The following is a 15,458-nucleotide window of genomic DNA, read 5'->3' as shown; positions in this document are numbered from 1 at the left end:
TGCGTGTTTAGTCACTAAGGAGTTAACAGCAGGCAGGGAATGTGTCAGCAGTGCTATCTGCTCAGGCTTCTTTATAGCAAACACCGAGTGGACATCTGAAATTTGCACTACATCTCCCAGTTTAGACTCCACCCACAAACAGTTCTGATTGTAATCTATAATGGCTGTCATTCCTCATAGGGTGTCATTGCCAAGTATTTCCATTTTGTTGATCATCATACACATATATAACAGATCAGTGATTTTTATGGGGAAGGTCTCAAGGGAAATACTAACTTCCTCTCCTGGATATGCTGGTGCCTGTGTGCCGGTGACTCCTGTTATTACGAAGCTACTTGATGTGCCTCAATAAATCCGAGACTCAATGTTAGCGGAACAAAACAAGGCTTTTATTAACTTAGAAGGTAACACACAGTGGAGAGGTATCTTCCATCCAGAGGTCTGCTGTACTGGATGTGAGGCAGGCTGGGCCTGCTTGGGCGGAGCCCTACACACAATACAATACAATGGTGAGGAAACGGAACTGAGGTAAGGGAAATGAAACTGAAACCAAACCACAGGCAGAGAATACCGATGAGTGATGAATGGCATATTTCATCACACTACTTTTGCCTATTTCAAGCTGGCGTTCAGGGTCTGGGGTATGCAGGATTGTAACAGATGAACCAGTGTCTATTAGCATAGTCTGCTGTCGGCCCCCAGGCAGCAAAGCTGAGACCACTGGTCGACCATGGCCATCTTGTCTGAACCCCACTTCAGACCAGGCTGGTGGGGCCGGATCCTGTCATAATGGGCCGTTGGGTTGTTGGGACAATGGTGGGGGCGGGAATGATGAACTCATAGTTGGAGCCACGGGGCACCCCGACATCTGGGTCGATGCAAGAGTTTACATGAGCCTAGGGCGTCTATTTTACTTTCCATTGGATTGGGTGAACGGGACGAACCATATTGCGAGTAATTATTATTATTCTTCCCACCTCCAGAGCCTGTCTGTCTAGGAGCTCCGCAATCCTTTTGCAAAGTGTCCCACCTTTCCACAGTTATAACATATCAAGGGTTGCTTACGGGGTGGTGGGCCTGGGGTCCCTCTACTATATGCACTGGTGTCTCTGCTGTTGGTACCTGAACCTGAGTTTTAGTGTAGGCCCATGCAGTGTTAGCGTCTCTTAAAAGGTCTATCCATTGCGAGTTGTGGCTGACAGTGTGCCCTAAGGCTGCTCGCAGTGAGGCCTGAATATTCTCTAAGTATATTTTCTTAAATGCTGCCTCATTCTTCCCGTTTAAGACATTATCATTGGGGCGTGCCTGCATCATCTCATAAACAGTGTACAATCGATCCCCGAATACAGCAGGGGTCTCATGAGGCCCTTGTTGAGACTGGTTTAATTTCTGAACCAGATCAATAGTGTCCAAGCCCAGAGCTGTTTGTATTGTTGTGATTAAGTTATTCAGGGGGCTCCCCACATTAAAGGCCATAAAGAGCAGACTAGTTCGTAGGTCCGGGGCCAAGACAGACAGTATAACATTTTTCATGTCACTGTCCTCAAAATTAGGATGGTAATTCCAGAACCCCACTATACGTTAGCTCTGTGGGGCATGTTCGTGGGTTAACTGGTCCAAATTGCTGGACGCATGCCTGTAGATCTGCATAGTTCAGGGGCTGGGATTGTTCATAAGTACCCGCCCATAACATTCCCGGGTGAGCTGCCGCTGGTTGTGCTCCTGCTTGTGCCTGGTCACCGTCTGCAGCTGGTGGCGCGTTAGGAATCACCTGGGTACGAGTCAGAACATTAACTGGGGCTTTAAAGTGTGCAGGCTCATCCACCGAGGTTTCTATGATATTGTTATCAGCATAGGCTGCGGGCCTCTCAGCCAGGTCGATGTGGTATACGAAACGGAGGCCTTTTGTGAAGGGTGTAGTAAGGGAGGATATAGTTCGCCGCTGATCTCCTCGCATTGTTTATCATAACTCATGGGGGGGTCTACTCCCGTGACTGCCGCTATTACAGCCTGTTGTTTACCCAGCTGGTTTTCCAACTGTTGTATAGTAGCTTGTCTTTTTCTAATTTATCTAACTTGGTTTTATTATTTTCCATCTCTAGGAGGGTCTCTTTATCTTGCTCTACACAATACACTGCCGCATCGGCCATTAGCTGCACTGCCCTATCTGACTTCCATTGCTTCTCCTTAACTTGTTTCTCAATGAACGCAACAACGCCCTCAAAGGATACTCTCTTATCCTTTTTTAGACATTCTACTACTAACGTCTGTAACTGTGCATCCTTGCGCTTCTTCATTAACTTCGTTTTAAAATCTACAAAAAAATTCTCACTCGACATTCTGCTGTACGTTAAAGAGACACTACCTGTTAGATAACTTAACTTTCCACAAGGACTTTCATAGAAAAACAGAAAAATTCAAGCAAAAATCCAAGTGCCTGCCTTATGCACAATAGACCTGGTTTCAGTTAATAGTCACAGCCCCACGTTGGGCGCCAATCTGTAGCTTTTAAAAGCTCTTTAGAATAATTTTTCTGTGACTACACAAACCACTCCGGGTCCAGGTATATTGTGCATCAGTAAAACAGTCCGTGACTACACAAACCACTCGGTCCAGGTATATTGTGTATCAGTAAAACAGTCCGTGACTACACAAACCACTCTGGGTCCAGGTATATTGTGTATCAGTAAAACAGTCCGTGACTACACAAACCACTCGGTCCAGGTATATTGTGTATCAGTAAAACAGTCCGTGATTACACAAACCACTCTGGGTCCAGGTATATTGTGTATCAGTAAAACAGTCCGTGATTACACAACCCACTCTGGGTCCAGGTATATTGTGTATCAGTAAAACAGTCCGTGACTACACAAACCACTCTGGGCCCAGGTATATTGTGTATCAATAAAACCGGTTTATTAAGCATTAAGCATCCAGTACAAAGAAATAATACTGAACAAGAAGATTGTCGTAATCTGTTCGTTGAACCCTGGCGTTCCTTCCGAGTGACTGTTTAACTCTTGCTGTGTTCTGTTGACTGAAGCTTCTCATCCTCTCTTTTCGTGCTGCTTTCAGTGTTCAATATCTATTCCTTTTATACCTTTTTTTCTCTTTCAAAAATACATAGCAACTTGCAGCTGCTTGGGCTATCTCACCATTCTGACCTTCACAAGTATGTTCTATTATTTCCTCCCCTTTTCTGCTGTGAGCTTTACTATGGGAACTTTTACATCTTTTGCCTTTCCCATAGCCCATTATCTAGACTGGTCTGAAACTTCAGCGATAAGGGATGTTTGGTATTGAAAACCCTCGATCTTACTTTGAGACTTATTTGATGTTTTGTCTTTCACTGTCTTCGAATGTTATCTGCCACTTATCAGCCCAAGCCTAATCTGCCACTTTCAACTTCACTGCTCCACTTACCGGCATGCCATAACTGTGACCAGCTGACCAAGCGTTGACGAGCAGGAAGGAGGCTCCAACTGCATTATTTAAAGGGATCATCAGCAACTACTTGCAGCTGCCATGTTTCTTCAGTTGGAATGGCTCTGTGAAACTTCCTGCAACTCCAACAGCTTTCTAAACTTCTTTCAAGTTCCTAAGGTGACAGGGAGTGTTGGAGCAAGTGGAGAATGCCTTCATTCTCATTTAAATGCTTCTGCTCACAACACTTGCTCACAGTCATGAGGCAGTCCCCCTCGCACTCGAGTATCTTCGGGAGAGGGAGAGCAGGTAGCAAAGTTGAGGAGAAGATGCGCACAGAGGGAGGAGGAGGAGGGTCAGGAGGGCTCTCAGCAGGAGGCCTTACCCACCTAGGGTCTTCCGAGAGCACTTCTCTTATATCGACTTAAGCGAGGAGCAGTGTAGTAGGAGGCTCCGCTTCACCAAGGAGGTGGTCACAGAATTCTGGCGCCTCCTGCAACCAGACCTGTAGCTTCAGAGCAGGGCGAACACGGCTCTCCCAGTAGCCCTCAAGGTCACCGTTGCCCTCAATTTCTGTGCCAGCGGATCCTTCCAGTCTGCAGCAGGAGGCATAGCTAACATCTCCCAGTTCATCGTCCATTGCTGCATCCAGGAGATCACAGAGGCTCTCTACACCAGGAGAAGGGACTACATTTTCTTCTCTCTGAGCAGAGAGAAGCAGGAGGAGCGCACATGTGGCTTTTCCAAGATAATGGACTTCCCCATGGTGCAGAGCGCCTTTGACTGCCTTTGACTGGCCTTGTGGGCTCCGCATAACAATCCGGAGATCTTCTGTAACCGCAAAGGCTACCACTCACTTAATGTGCAGTTTCCATAAATGGCAGATTTTAATTTAAAAGATAGCCTGCTCACACTCTATGTTTTCTTGAAATTATTGACAGTAAACTGTGGCGGAGCCACTGAATGACTCTGGGCAACTGTATATAATTCCCTTTAACGATGTTCTAACACCAGCCTAAGCCGGTACCATTGTGTTAGACATTACTGTGTTTTGTGTATAGTGTTTGTATGTACGGGGCGTGGCCCCTTTAAGAGCGCGGGAAAACGCGATGATGTCACGTCGCAAACCACGTGACTGTCCGGGCAGTCCTCGTGGAATCTCCATCTTGTTAAGACCTGTTTTCGTGGTTCTCCTGTATCGCTCTCAACAAACTGTTTGACCTCGTTTAGTCTTACATTAAAGACTTGTTTGATTGATCTCCTGAGTCGACCTCAGTTATTGGTACGGAATTCAACAATTCCTACATTGGTGACCCCATTTTTAGTGAACGTTTTTCGCAAAAAGAACACAGCATGGAGGCCAACGCCATTTCGTTGAAGCTACCGCAGTTCTGGGAGCAGCATGCGACCTCGTGGTTCATCCAGGTCGAAGCACAGTTCGCCCTGAGGGACATCATTGCGGATCAGACCAAATATCTCTATGTGGTCTCCGCACTCGACAGCTCTACCGCCTCACGGATCGTCAGCCTCCTCGAGAACCCTCCAACGGAGCGCAAGTATGAAACCCTCAAGGCGCGGTTGCTGCAAGTTTTCGGGCTCACTAAATCGGAGCGCGCCCGTCGATTGCTCGCTATGCCCGGGCTCGGGGACTCCAAGCCTTCGGAGTTCATGAGCCAAATGCTCACGCTCCTGGGCTCGGAACCGGAATGCTTCCTATTCCATGAACTATTCCTCAGCCAGCTGCCTGAGCAGGTGCAAGCTGCCCTGGCCAGATCCAAGGTGGAAGACTGCGCGGCACTCACGGCAGAAGCGGACAAATTTTTGCGGTAACGCAGCAGTACTGCACCGCCACGAGGCGCCCATCCCCCACAGACGCCGCCCCAGCTCGTCAGCCTGCTGGGCTGTGTTTGTACCACGCACAGTTCGGTGCGAAGGCGCAACGTTGCTGCCCTCCCTGCAGCTTTCCCCCCCAAAAAACAACTGCGACTACTGAGGAACGGGCCTAACGGGCGCCCCGCGGCCGCCATGGCGATCGGCAATGCAGGCAAGTTGCTTTTCATCACCGATATGCTCTCCGGTTGTCGTTTTATGTGCGACACCGGAGCGCAGTGTAGCATTTTGCCCGCATCCGCCCTCGATGTGCAGGCAGGGAATCATGGCCTCGCCCTTGAAGCGGCCAATGGCGGAGCAATTCGGACCTTCGGCAGATGGTGAGTGGAGGTGTGCGTCAGGGGGCAACGTTTTCACTGGGAGTTTGTGACGGCCAAGGTTTCTCAACCCATTCTCGGCGCAGATTTCCTGTGCGCCAACAGCCTCCTGGTCGACGTGAAGAACCGGCGGTTGATCAACGCGGCAACTTTAAATTCTATCCCTTACCGCAGTAACACTACGTCGCGCAGCGTCGCCTGTGCTTTCCCGACTCCTGATGAGTTTGCTCGTCTGCTCGTCGAATTTCCCGACCTCACAAGACCCACGTTCTCCTCCACAGCCACGAAACATGGTGTGGAACACCACATCACCACCAACGGCCCCCGGTCTACGCGCGGGCCCGGCGCCTGGAACCTGGTAAGCTGGCGGTCGCAAAGGCGGAGTTCTCGACCATGGAACGGTTAGGGATTATTCGCCGGTCGAATAGTCCCTGGTCTTCACCCCTCCATATCATCCCGAAGCCTGGCGGCGGATGGCGACCATGCGGCGACTATCGACGCCTAAACCACGCCACCACTCCTGATCGGTACCCGATCCCCCACATCCAGGATTTCTCTGCCCATTTGGCAGGGAGCACCGTCTTCTCGAAAGTCGACCTCGTACGGGGCTACCACCAGGTCCCAGTGCACCCACAGGACGTCCAGAAGACCGCAGTCATCACCCCATTCGGCCTCTTCGAGTTTCTGCGAATGCCGTTTGGGTTAAAGAACGCCGCCCAGGCTTTCCAATGCCTGATGGACTCCGTGCTGCGGGACCTCAAGTTCCTCTTCGTCTACCTGGACGATATCCTAATTGCCAGTCCCACTAAAGAAGAACATATCTGTCACCTACGCACCCTTTTTCGACGCCTCAGCCACCACGGCCTGATTATCAACCCGGCCAAGTGTCAGTTTGGCCTGCGCCAAATTGATTTCCTGAGACATCGCATCACCGCAGAGGGAGCGGTTCCTTTAGAAGCGAAGGTAGAGGCGGTGATATCCTTCCCACGCCCGCAAAGCATTAAGGCCCTGCAGGAATTCCTAGGCATGGTAAACTCTTACCACTGTTTCGTGCCTAAGGCAGCACTACTCATGCAGCCCCTGTACGAGGCCCTCAAGGGCAAGGCTGGCAAGAACCCGGTAGACTGGACGGATGACATGGCCCGAGCGTTCGACGACACCAAAAGCGCCTTAGCCAACACAACCATGCTGGCGCACCCGCTGCCAGGAGCCATCATCGCCCTCACCATCGACGCGTCAGACTACGCCATCGGCGCCGTGCAAGAGCAGTGGGTGAACGGGACGTGGCAGCCATTGGCATTCTACAGCCGTCAACTACGGCGGAACAAGAGAGCGTATAGCATGTTCGACCGGGAGTTGCTCGCCCTTTTTCTGGCCATCCGCCATTTTCGCTTCCTCCTGGAAGGACGTCCTTTCACCGCCTTTGTAGACCATAAGCCACTAACTTTTGCCATGGCCAAGACCGCTGAACCGTGGTCATCCCGACAGCAAGGTCAACTGACCTACATATCCGAATTCACCATGGATATACAGCATGTGGCCGGTAAGGACAACCTGGTGGCAGACTGCCTCTCCCGCGCGACATTCAATACGGTTCATTTGGGCATTGATTATGCCCTTATGGCAGCGGACCAAGCCTCAGACCCAGAAGTCCAAGCCTGCAGAACGACCGTCGCTGGCCTCCGGTTGGCCGACGTCAAGTTCCATTCGGCAGGTACCACGCTGTTGTGTGACGTCTCCATACAGGACCCTCGCCCGGTCGTGCCGGTCGTCTGGCACCGTAAAGTGTTCGACGCCATACATGGGTTGTCACACCCAGGAATGAAGGCCTCTCCGAAGCTGATGTCAGCGAAATTCGTATGGCATGGCATAGCATGCACAAGGATGTCCGCGACTGGGCCAACATCTGCGTAGCCTGCCAAAAGGCCAAAGTACAGTGCCACGTCAAAGCTCCGTTGGCCACCTTCGCAGTTCCGGAGCGACGGCTTGACCATGTCAATGTGGACCTGGTAGGACCACTCCCACCCTCCCATGGTTTTTCACACATCCTGACCATGGTTGACCGCACCACCAGATGGCCGGAGGCGGTTCCCCTGTCATCCACTACTTCGGCGGACGTGGCCAGGGCGTTCATTTCCACCTGGGTCACCCGGTTCGGAGTGCCCGCAGATATTTCTTCCGACAGAGGACCGCAGTTTTCCTCCGAACTCTGGAATGCAGTGGCCCAAGGACTCGGTGTCAAATTACATCGCACCACAGCCGACCACCCACAGGCAAATGGCCTCTGTGAATGTTTCCACCGATCACTGAAGGCCGCCCTGAGGGCCAGCCTCCAGGATGCTGGATGGGCAGACAAGCTACCGTGGGTCCTGTTGGGCCTTCGCATGGCCCCCAAAGAAGACCTTCGCTCTTCATCAGCAGAGCTGGTGTGCGGTCAGCCACTGCGAGTCCCGAGGGATTTCCTGCCAGCTTCGACGAAGCCATGGTCCGCAGCTGACCAGCTTACTAGTCACCAGGAGGCAGCCAGATGCTTCGCACCGGTGCCCACTTCGCACCACGGGCTGCAGAGTTCGCACATTCCCCCGGAGCTTCACAAGGCTGAGTACGTCTTTATTCGCCATGATGCTCATAAGGATCCACTCAAGGCCCCATATACTGGTCCCTTCCGCGTGTTGGAGGCAGGGGACAAAACCTTCACGGTGGATGTCGGTGGTAAACCGGACCACATTTCGGTCGATCGCTTAAAGCCAGCACATCTGGACCTCAACCGCCCCGTCGAGACAGCACTACCGCCGAGACGAGGTTGGCCACCCATCGCCGTTACAGCAGAACAAGTGCAACCGCCCGCCAGACCGCCAGCCGCCCAACAGCCTCCGCCTCAGGAGTACAGGAGTCGTTCTGACTGGCTCATCAGACCCCCTCACCATTTGACTTTGCCCGTTAAAGCGAATTCTGGGGGGGCGCATGTGGCGGAGCCACTGAATGACTCTGAGCAACTGTATATAATTCCCTTTATGATGATCTAACACCAGCCTAAGCCTGTACCATTGTGTTAGACATTACTGTGTTTTGTATATAGTGTTTGTATGTATGGGGCGTGGCCCCTTTAAGAGCGCGGGCAAACGCGATGCCGTCACGTCGCAAACCATGTGACTGTCCGGGCAGTCCTCGTGGAATCTCCATCTTGTTAAGACCTGTTTTTGTGGTTCTCCTGTATCGATCTCAACAAACTGTTTGAACTCGTTTAGTCTTACATTAAAGACCTGTTTGATTGATCTCCTGAGTCAACCTCAGTTATTGGCTAGGAATTCGTCAATTCCTACAAACCGATATTTACCAGTAAAATAAAGGGGAAACAGTGGAAATGCAAAGCAGGCCAGTCAGCATCTGTAAAGAGGAAAGATCGATTATTGATGTTTCAGGTTTGTACCCTTCATAAGAACTACCAGAAAATGCTGGAAATACACAGCAGGCCAGTCAGCATCTGTAAAGGTTATGGTGTCAGCAGTTCTTGCCAACATGTCCCAGTATCTCTTATTACATTTGAAAGGCATTTTATTATCAGTGGAATGCAGGCAAACCCTAGCAATGAAAATGTTGACACTATGCGCCACATGGAGCCACTGCTGGAACACGCGCAGAGTATTATTTTTCAAAGTGCTCTCAGAAAACTGTAATTGATCGCTCAGTTTCCAGTAAATTACTGGACAGGCCCAAAACCAACATCTGGTTGGGAACCAAATGTGTGACCACATCTGAAAGAAAGAAAGAAAAATGTAGCACCCTTAATGACCTCAGGATGCCCCAAAGCATTTTACAGCCAATGAAGTATTTCTTGAAGTGGAGTCACTGTTGTAATGTGGGAAACGCGGCGACCAATTTGCGCACAGCAAGCTCCCGCAAACAGCAATGTAATAGTGACCAGATAATCTGTTTTAGTGATGTTGATTGAGGGATAAATATTGGCCAGGACACTGGGGCTAATTCCCCTGCTCTTCTTCGAAATAGTGTCACGTCAACCTGAGAGGGCAGACGGGGTTTGGCTTAACGTCTCATCCAAAAGACGGCTCCTCCGACAGTGCAGCACTCCCTTAGCACTGCACTGGAGTGTCAGCCTAGATTTTTGTGCTCAAGCCTCTGGAGTGGGACTTGAACCCGCAACCTTCTGCTCAAAGGCGAGAGTGCGACCCACTGAGCCACAGCTGGAACAGAAGAACGGAGTGTATGAAATCAAAACAGAAAATGCAGATCAGTCAGGTTCGAGTACCAATGAAGGGCCTCACCTGAATTTTTAAATGGCAGAGACTGAAGCAGACGGAACAAGACAAAGAAGAGAGGAGCAGGAGCCAAGGAGCTCATTGATTGACTGGCTTACCCTGTGGCAGAACCACTGAATGACTCTGGCTAACTATATAATTCTCTTTAACGATGTTCTAACACCAGCCTAGACCTGTACCATTGTGTTAGGCATTACTGTGTTTTGTATATAGAGTTTGCATGTACGGGGCATGGCCCCTTTAAGAGCGCGGCAAAACGCGGGCAAACGCGATGACGTCACGTCGCAAACCACGGGACTGCCCAGGCAGTCCTCGTGGCATCTCCGCTGAGTAAAGACCTGTTTGATTGTTCTCTTGTGTCGATCTCCGTTATTCGTAGGAATTCATTAATTCCTACATTGGTGACCCCGTTTTTGTGAACGTTTTCACAAAAGAAGAGCACAGCATGGAAGCAAACGCCGTTTCGCTAAAGCTACCGCAGTTCTGGGAGCAGCAAGCGCCCTCGTGGTTTATTCAGGTCGAGGCCCAGTTCGCCCTGAGGAACATTGATGCGGATCAGACCAAGTATCTTTACGTGGTCTCCGCACTCGACAGCTCTACCGCCTCTCGGATCGTCAGCCTCCTCGAAAACCCCCCAACGGAGTGCAAGTATGAAACCCTCAAAGCGCGGTTACTGCAGGTTTTCGGGCTCACAAAATCGGAGCGCGCCCGTCGATTACTCGCTATGCCCGGGCTCGGGGACTCCAAGCCTTCAGAGTTGATGAGCCAAATGCTCGCACTCCTGGACTCAGAACGGGAATGTTTCCTAATCTGCAAGATTTTCCTCAGCCAACTGCCTGAACAGGTACAAGCTGCCCTGGCCAGATCTGAAACTGAAGACTGCGCAACACTCGCTGCGGAGGCTGACAAAATTTTCGCTGTAACTCGGCAGTACTGCGCCGCCACGAGGCACCCATCCCCCGCAGACGCCGTCCCAGCTCGTCAGCCTGCTGGGCTGTGTTTCTACCACGCGCAGTTCGGCGCAAAAGCGAAGCGTTGCCGCCCTCCCTGCAGTTTTCCCCCAAAAAAACGACTGACACTGCGACCGCCGAGGAACGGGTCTAACGGGCACCCCACGGCCGCGATGGTGTTCGGCAACGTGGGAAAATTGCTCTTCATCACTGATACTCTCTCCGGTCGTCGTTTTCTGTGCGACACCGGAGCGCAGTGCAGCATTTTACCCGCGTCCGCCCTCGATGTGCAGACGAGGAATCACGGCCCCGCCCTTGAAGCGGCCAATGGTGGAACAATTCGGACCTTCGGCAGATGGCGAGTGGAGGTGTGCGTCGGGGGGTAACGTTTTCACTGGGAATTTGTTACGGCCAAAGTTTCCCAGCCCCTCCTCGGCGCGGATTTCCTGTGCGCCAACAGCCTCCTGGTCGACGTTAGGAACCGGCGGCTGACCAACGCAGCAACTTTTAATTTATTTCCATGTTACCGCAGTAACACTACGTCACGCACTGTCTCCTGTGCGTTCCCGACTCCTGATGAGTTCGCTCGCCTGCTCAGCAAATTCCCCGACCTGACAAGACCCACATTCTCCTCCACAGCCACGAAACATAGTGTGGAACACCACATCACCACCAACGGCCCCCCTGGTCTACGCGCGGGCCCCGCGCCTAGAACCTGGCAAGCTGGCGGCCGCAAAGGCGGAGTTCGCGACCATGGAATGGTTAGGGATTATTCGCCAGTCGAATAGTCCCTGGTCTTCATCCCTCCATATCGTCCCGAAGCCTGATGGCGGCCATGCGGCGACTATCGACGACTAAGCGACGCCACCACTCCTGATCGGTACCCGATCCCCCATATCCAGGATTTCTCTGCCCATTTGGCAGGGAACACCGTGTTTTCAAAAGTCGACCTCGTCCAGGGCTACCACCTGGTCCCAGTTCATCCACAAGGCGTCCAGAAGACCGCAGTCATCACCCCATTCGGCTTCTTCGAGTTTTTACGGATGCCGTTTGGGTTAAAGAACGCCGCCCAGGCTTTCCAACGCCTGATGGACTCCGTGCTGCGGGACCTCAAGCTCCTCTTCGTCTACCTGGACAATCTTCTAATTGCCAGTCCTACTAAGGAAGAACATACCTGTCACCTACGCACCCTTTTTCGACGCCTCAGCCAACACGGCCTGATTATCAACCTGGCCAAGTGTCAGTTTGGCCTGCGCCAAATTGATTTCCTGGGACATCGCATCACCGCAGAGGGAGCGGTTCCTTTTCAAGCGAAGGTAGAGGCGGTGATATCCTTCCCACGCCCGCAGAACATAAAGGCCCTGCAGGACTTCCTAGGCATGGTAAACTTTTACCACCGTTTCGTGCCTAAGGTGGCACTACTCATGCAGCCCCTGTATGAGGCCCTCAAGGGCAAGACTGGCAAGAACCCGGTAGACTGGATGGATGACATGGCCCGAGCGTTCACCGACACCAAAAGTGCCTTAGCCAATGCGACTATGCTGGCGCACCCACTGCCAGGAGTCACCATCGCCCTCACCACCGACGCGTTGGACTACGCAGTCAGGGCCGTGCAACAGCAGTGGGTGAACGGGACGTGGCAGCCGTTGGCATTCTTCAGCCGTCAACTACGGCAGAACGAGAGAGCATACAGCACGTTCGACCGGGTGTTGCTCGCCCTTTTTCTGGCCATCCACCATTTTCGGTTCCTCCTGGAAGGACGTCCTTTCACCGCTTTTGTGGACCAGAAGCCGCTGACCTTTGCAATGTCCAAGACCGCCGAACCGTGGTCAGCCCGACAGTGTCAACTGACCTACATATCCGAATTCACCACGGATATACGGCACGTGGCCGGTAAGCACAACCTGGTGGCAGACTGCCTCTCCCGCGCGATCGTCAATACGGTTCATTTGGGCATCGACTACGCCCTCATGGCAGCGGACCAAGCCTCAGACCTGGAAGTCTAAACTTACCGAACGGCCATCACTGGCCTCCAGTTGGCCGACGTCAAGTTCCATTCGGCAGGTACCACACTGTTGTGTGACGTCTCCGTACAGGATCCTCGCTCTGCCGTGCCGGTCGTCTGGCGCCGCAAAGTGTTCGACGCCATACATGGGTTGTCACACCCTGGAATGAAGGCCTCTCAGAAACTGATGTCAGCGAAATTTGTATGGCATGGCATGCATAAAGATGTCCGCGACTGGGCCAACGCCTGCGTGGTCTGCCAAAAGGCCAAGGTACAGCGCCACATCAAAGCTCTGTTGGCCGCCTTCACAGTTCCGGAGTGAAGTTTTGACCACGTCAATGTGGACCTGGTAGGACCACTCCCACCCTCCCATGGTTTTTCACACATCCTGACCATGGTTGACCGCACCACCAGATGGCCAGAGGCGGTCCCCCTGTCATCCACTACTTCGGCGGACATGGCCAGGGTGTTCGTTTCCTTCTGGATCGCCCATTTCGGAGTACCCGCCCATATTTCGTCAGACAGGGGACCGCAGTTTTCCTCCGAACTCTGGAATGCAGTGGCCCAAGGACTCGGTGTCAAATTACACCGCACCACAGCCTACCACCCACAGGCAAATGGCCTCTGCGAACGCTTCCACCGGTCAATGAAAGCCGCCCTGAGGGCCAGCCTGCAGGACGCTGGATGGGCAGACAAGCTACCGTGGGTCCTGTTGGGCCTTCGCACGGCCCCCAAAGAAGACCTTCACTCTTCATCAGCGGAGCTTGTGTATGGTCAGCCGCTGCGGGTCCCAGGGGACTTCCTACCAACATCGACGGAGCAATGGTCCGTGACTGCCCAGCTTGCTAGTCACCAAGAGGCGGCCAGATGTTTCACACTGGTACCCACTTCACACCACGGGCCGCAGAGGTCAGACGTTCCCACGGAGCTTCACAAGGCTGAATACATTTTTATTCGCCATGACGCACATAGGGATCCACTCAAGGCCCCATATACCGGTCCCTTCCGCGTGTTGGAAGCATGGGACAAAACCTTCACGGTAGATGTCGGTGATAAACCGGACCACATTTCGGTCGACCGCTTAAAGCCAGCACGTTTGGACCTCGACTGCCCCGTCGAGACAGCACAACCGCCGAGACGGGGTCGGCCACCCGTCGTCGTTGCGGCAGACCAAGTGCGACCGCCCGCCAGACCGCCAGCCGCCCTGCAGCCTCCGCCTCGAGAGTACAGGAGTCGTTCTGACAGGCTTGTCAGACCCCCTCACCGTTTGACTTTGTCCGTTAAAGCGAATTCTGGGGGCGCGCATGCGGCAGAACCACTGAATGACTCTGGCTAACTGTATATAACTCTCTTTAACGATGTTCTAACACCAGCCTAGACCTGTACCATTGTGTTAGGCATTACTGTGTTTTGTATATAGAGTTTGCATGTACGGGGCGTGGCCCCTTTAAGAGCGCGGACAAACGCGATGACATCACATCGCAAACCACGGGACTGCCCAGGCAGTCCTCGTGGCATCTCCGTTGAGTAAAGACCTGTTTGATTGTTCTCTTGTGTCGATCTCCGTTATTCATAGGAATTCGTTAATTCCTACAACCCAACCTTTTAGACACTGTTTTCCTGCATTGCAGACTATTCTCCAGCCACTAGCCTGCTCCTATAAATTCTTATTTTAAAGCCAAAAATTAATCATTTCAAGGTTGACAGAATAGTTTTGCAGCTCATGCATGAGATGTCAGCAGCAAGCAATTCAACCACTTTCACATTTGGAGTACAAATTTCTTAGAAATGAAGGTTATTCGAGTATTATCAACAACTGTATACCCCAGTAGGTTTTAAAGGTCATTTATCTGCCCTTTTATCTCATCTAACATCTATTGTAAAAAGCATTTTAAATTAAGTTAATTTATATAACAGAACTCACATTATACCTATCCTCAGCGGGTAGGGGTGCGGTGGGGGGCTGGGGGTTACCGTGAATATAGGCTGCACCATGTCTGAATGGAACAGGCTTGACAGACCACTTGGTCTTTTCCTGATTGATGTGCCTCAATGAATCCGAGACTCGACGTTAACGGAGCAAAGCAAGGCTTTTATTAACTCAGAAAGTAATACACATTGGAGAAGTGTCTCTCATCCAGAGATCTGCTGTACTGCTGTGAGACACGCTGGGGCTTGCTTAAGTAGGGGCCAGGTATGGGCGGAGCCCTACACACAATACAATACAGGTAAGGAAATGAAACTGAAACTAAACTAAACACAGGGAACACAGTGCCTGATGAATGGCATATTTCATCACACTCCTTCATATGTTTCACATCTTTAGAATGAAACTAATACACCTGCTGTGTTGCAGCTTGCTAGCAGTCCAGGACCTGCAAACCCTTTGTGCCGCTGTAATAGAAAATTCATTTTGCTGACATAGAGTCATAGCGGCACAGAAGGAGGCCATTCGGCCCATCGAGTCTGTGCCGGCTCTCTGTGGAGCAATCCAGTCAGTCCCATTCCCCCGCTCTATCCCCGCAGCCCTGCAAGTTTATTTCCCTCAAGTGCCTATCCAGTCTCCCCTTGAAAACATTGAGTGTCTCCGCTTCCA

The 15,458-nt window shown here is 51.8% G+C and overlaps 1 protein-coding gene and 1 long non-coding RNA gene across 10 annotated transcripts in view; one reads left to right on the top strand and one right to left on the bottom strand.

The window, feature by feature from the left end:
- Positions 1-15,458, bottom strand: part of LOC147115177 (fer-1-like protein 6) — a 904,394-nt gene that overhangs the window by 340,786 nt on the left and 548,150 nt on the right. The gene's annotated exons all lie outside the window — the stretch shown is intronic.
- Positions 1-15,458, top strand: part of LOC147115182 (uncharacterized) — a 75,336-nt gene that overhangs the window by 1,531 nt on the left and 58,347 nt on the right. The window lies entirely within an intron of this gene.

The sequence above is a fragment of the Somniosus microcephalus genome, chromosome 7 (genome assembly GCF_052327205.1).
Source record: "Somniosus microcephalus isolate GS21.2 chromosome 7, FLI_Smic_1.0, whole genome shotgun sequence".
NCBI classification, from domain to species: domain Eukaryota; kingdom Metazoa; phylum Chordata; class Chondrichthyes; order Squaliformes; family Somniosidae; genus Somniosus; species Somniosus microcephalus.
Note: the sequence above shows the minus strand (reverse complement) of the source record. Positions and strands in the feature narration are given on the sequence as shown.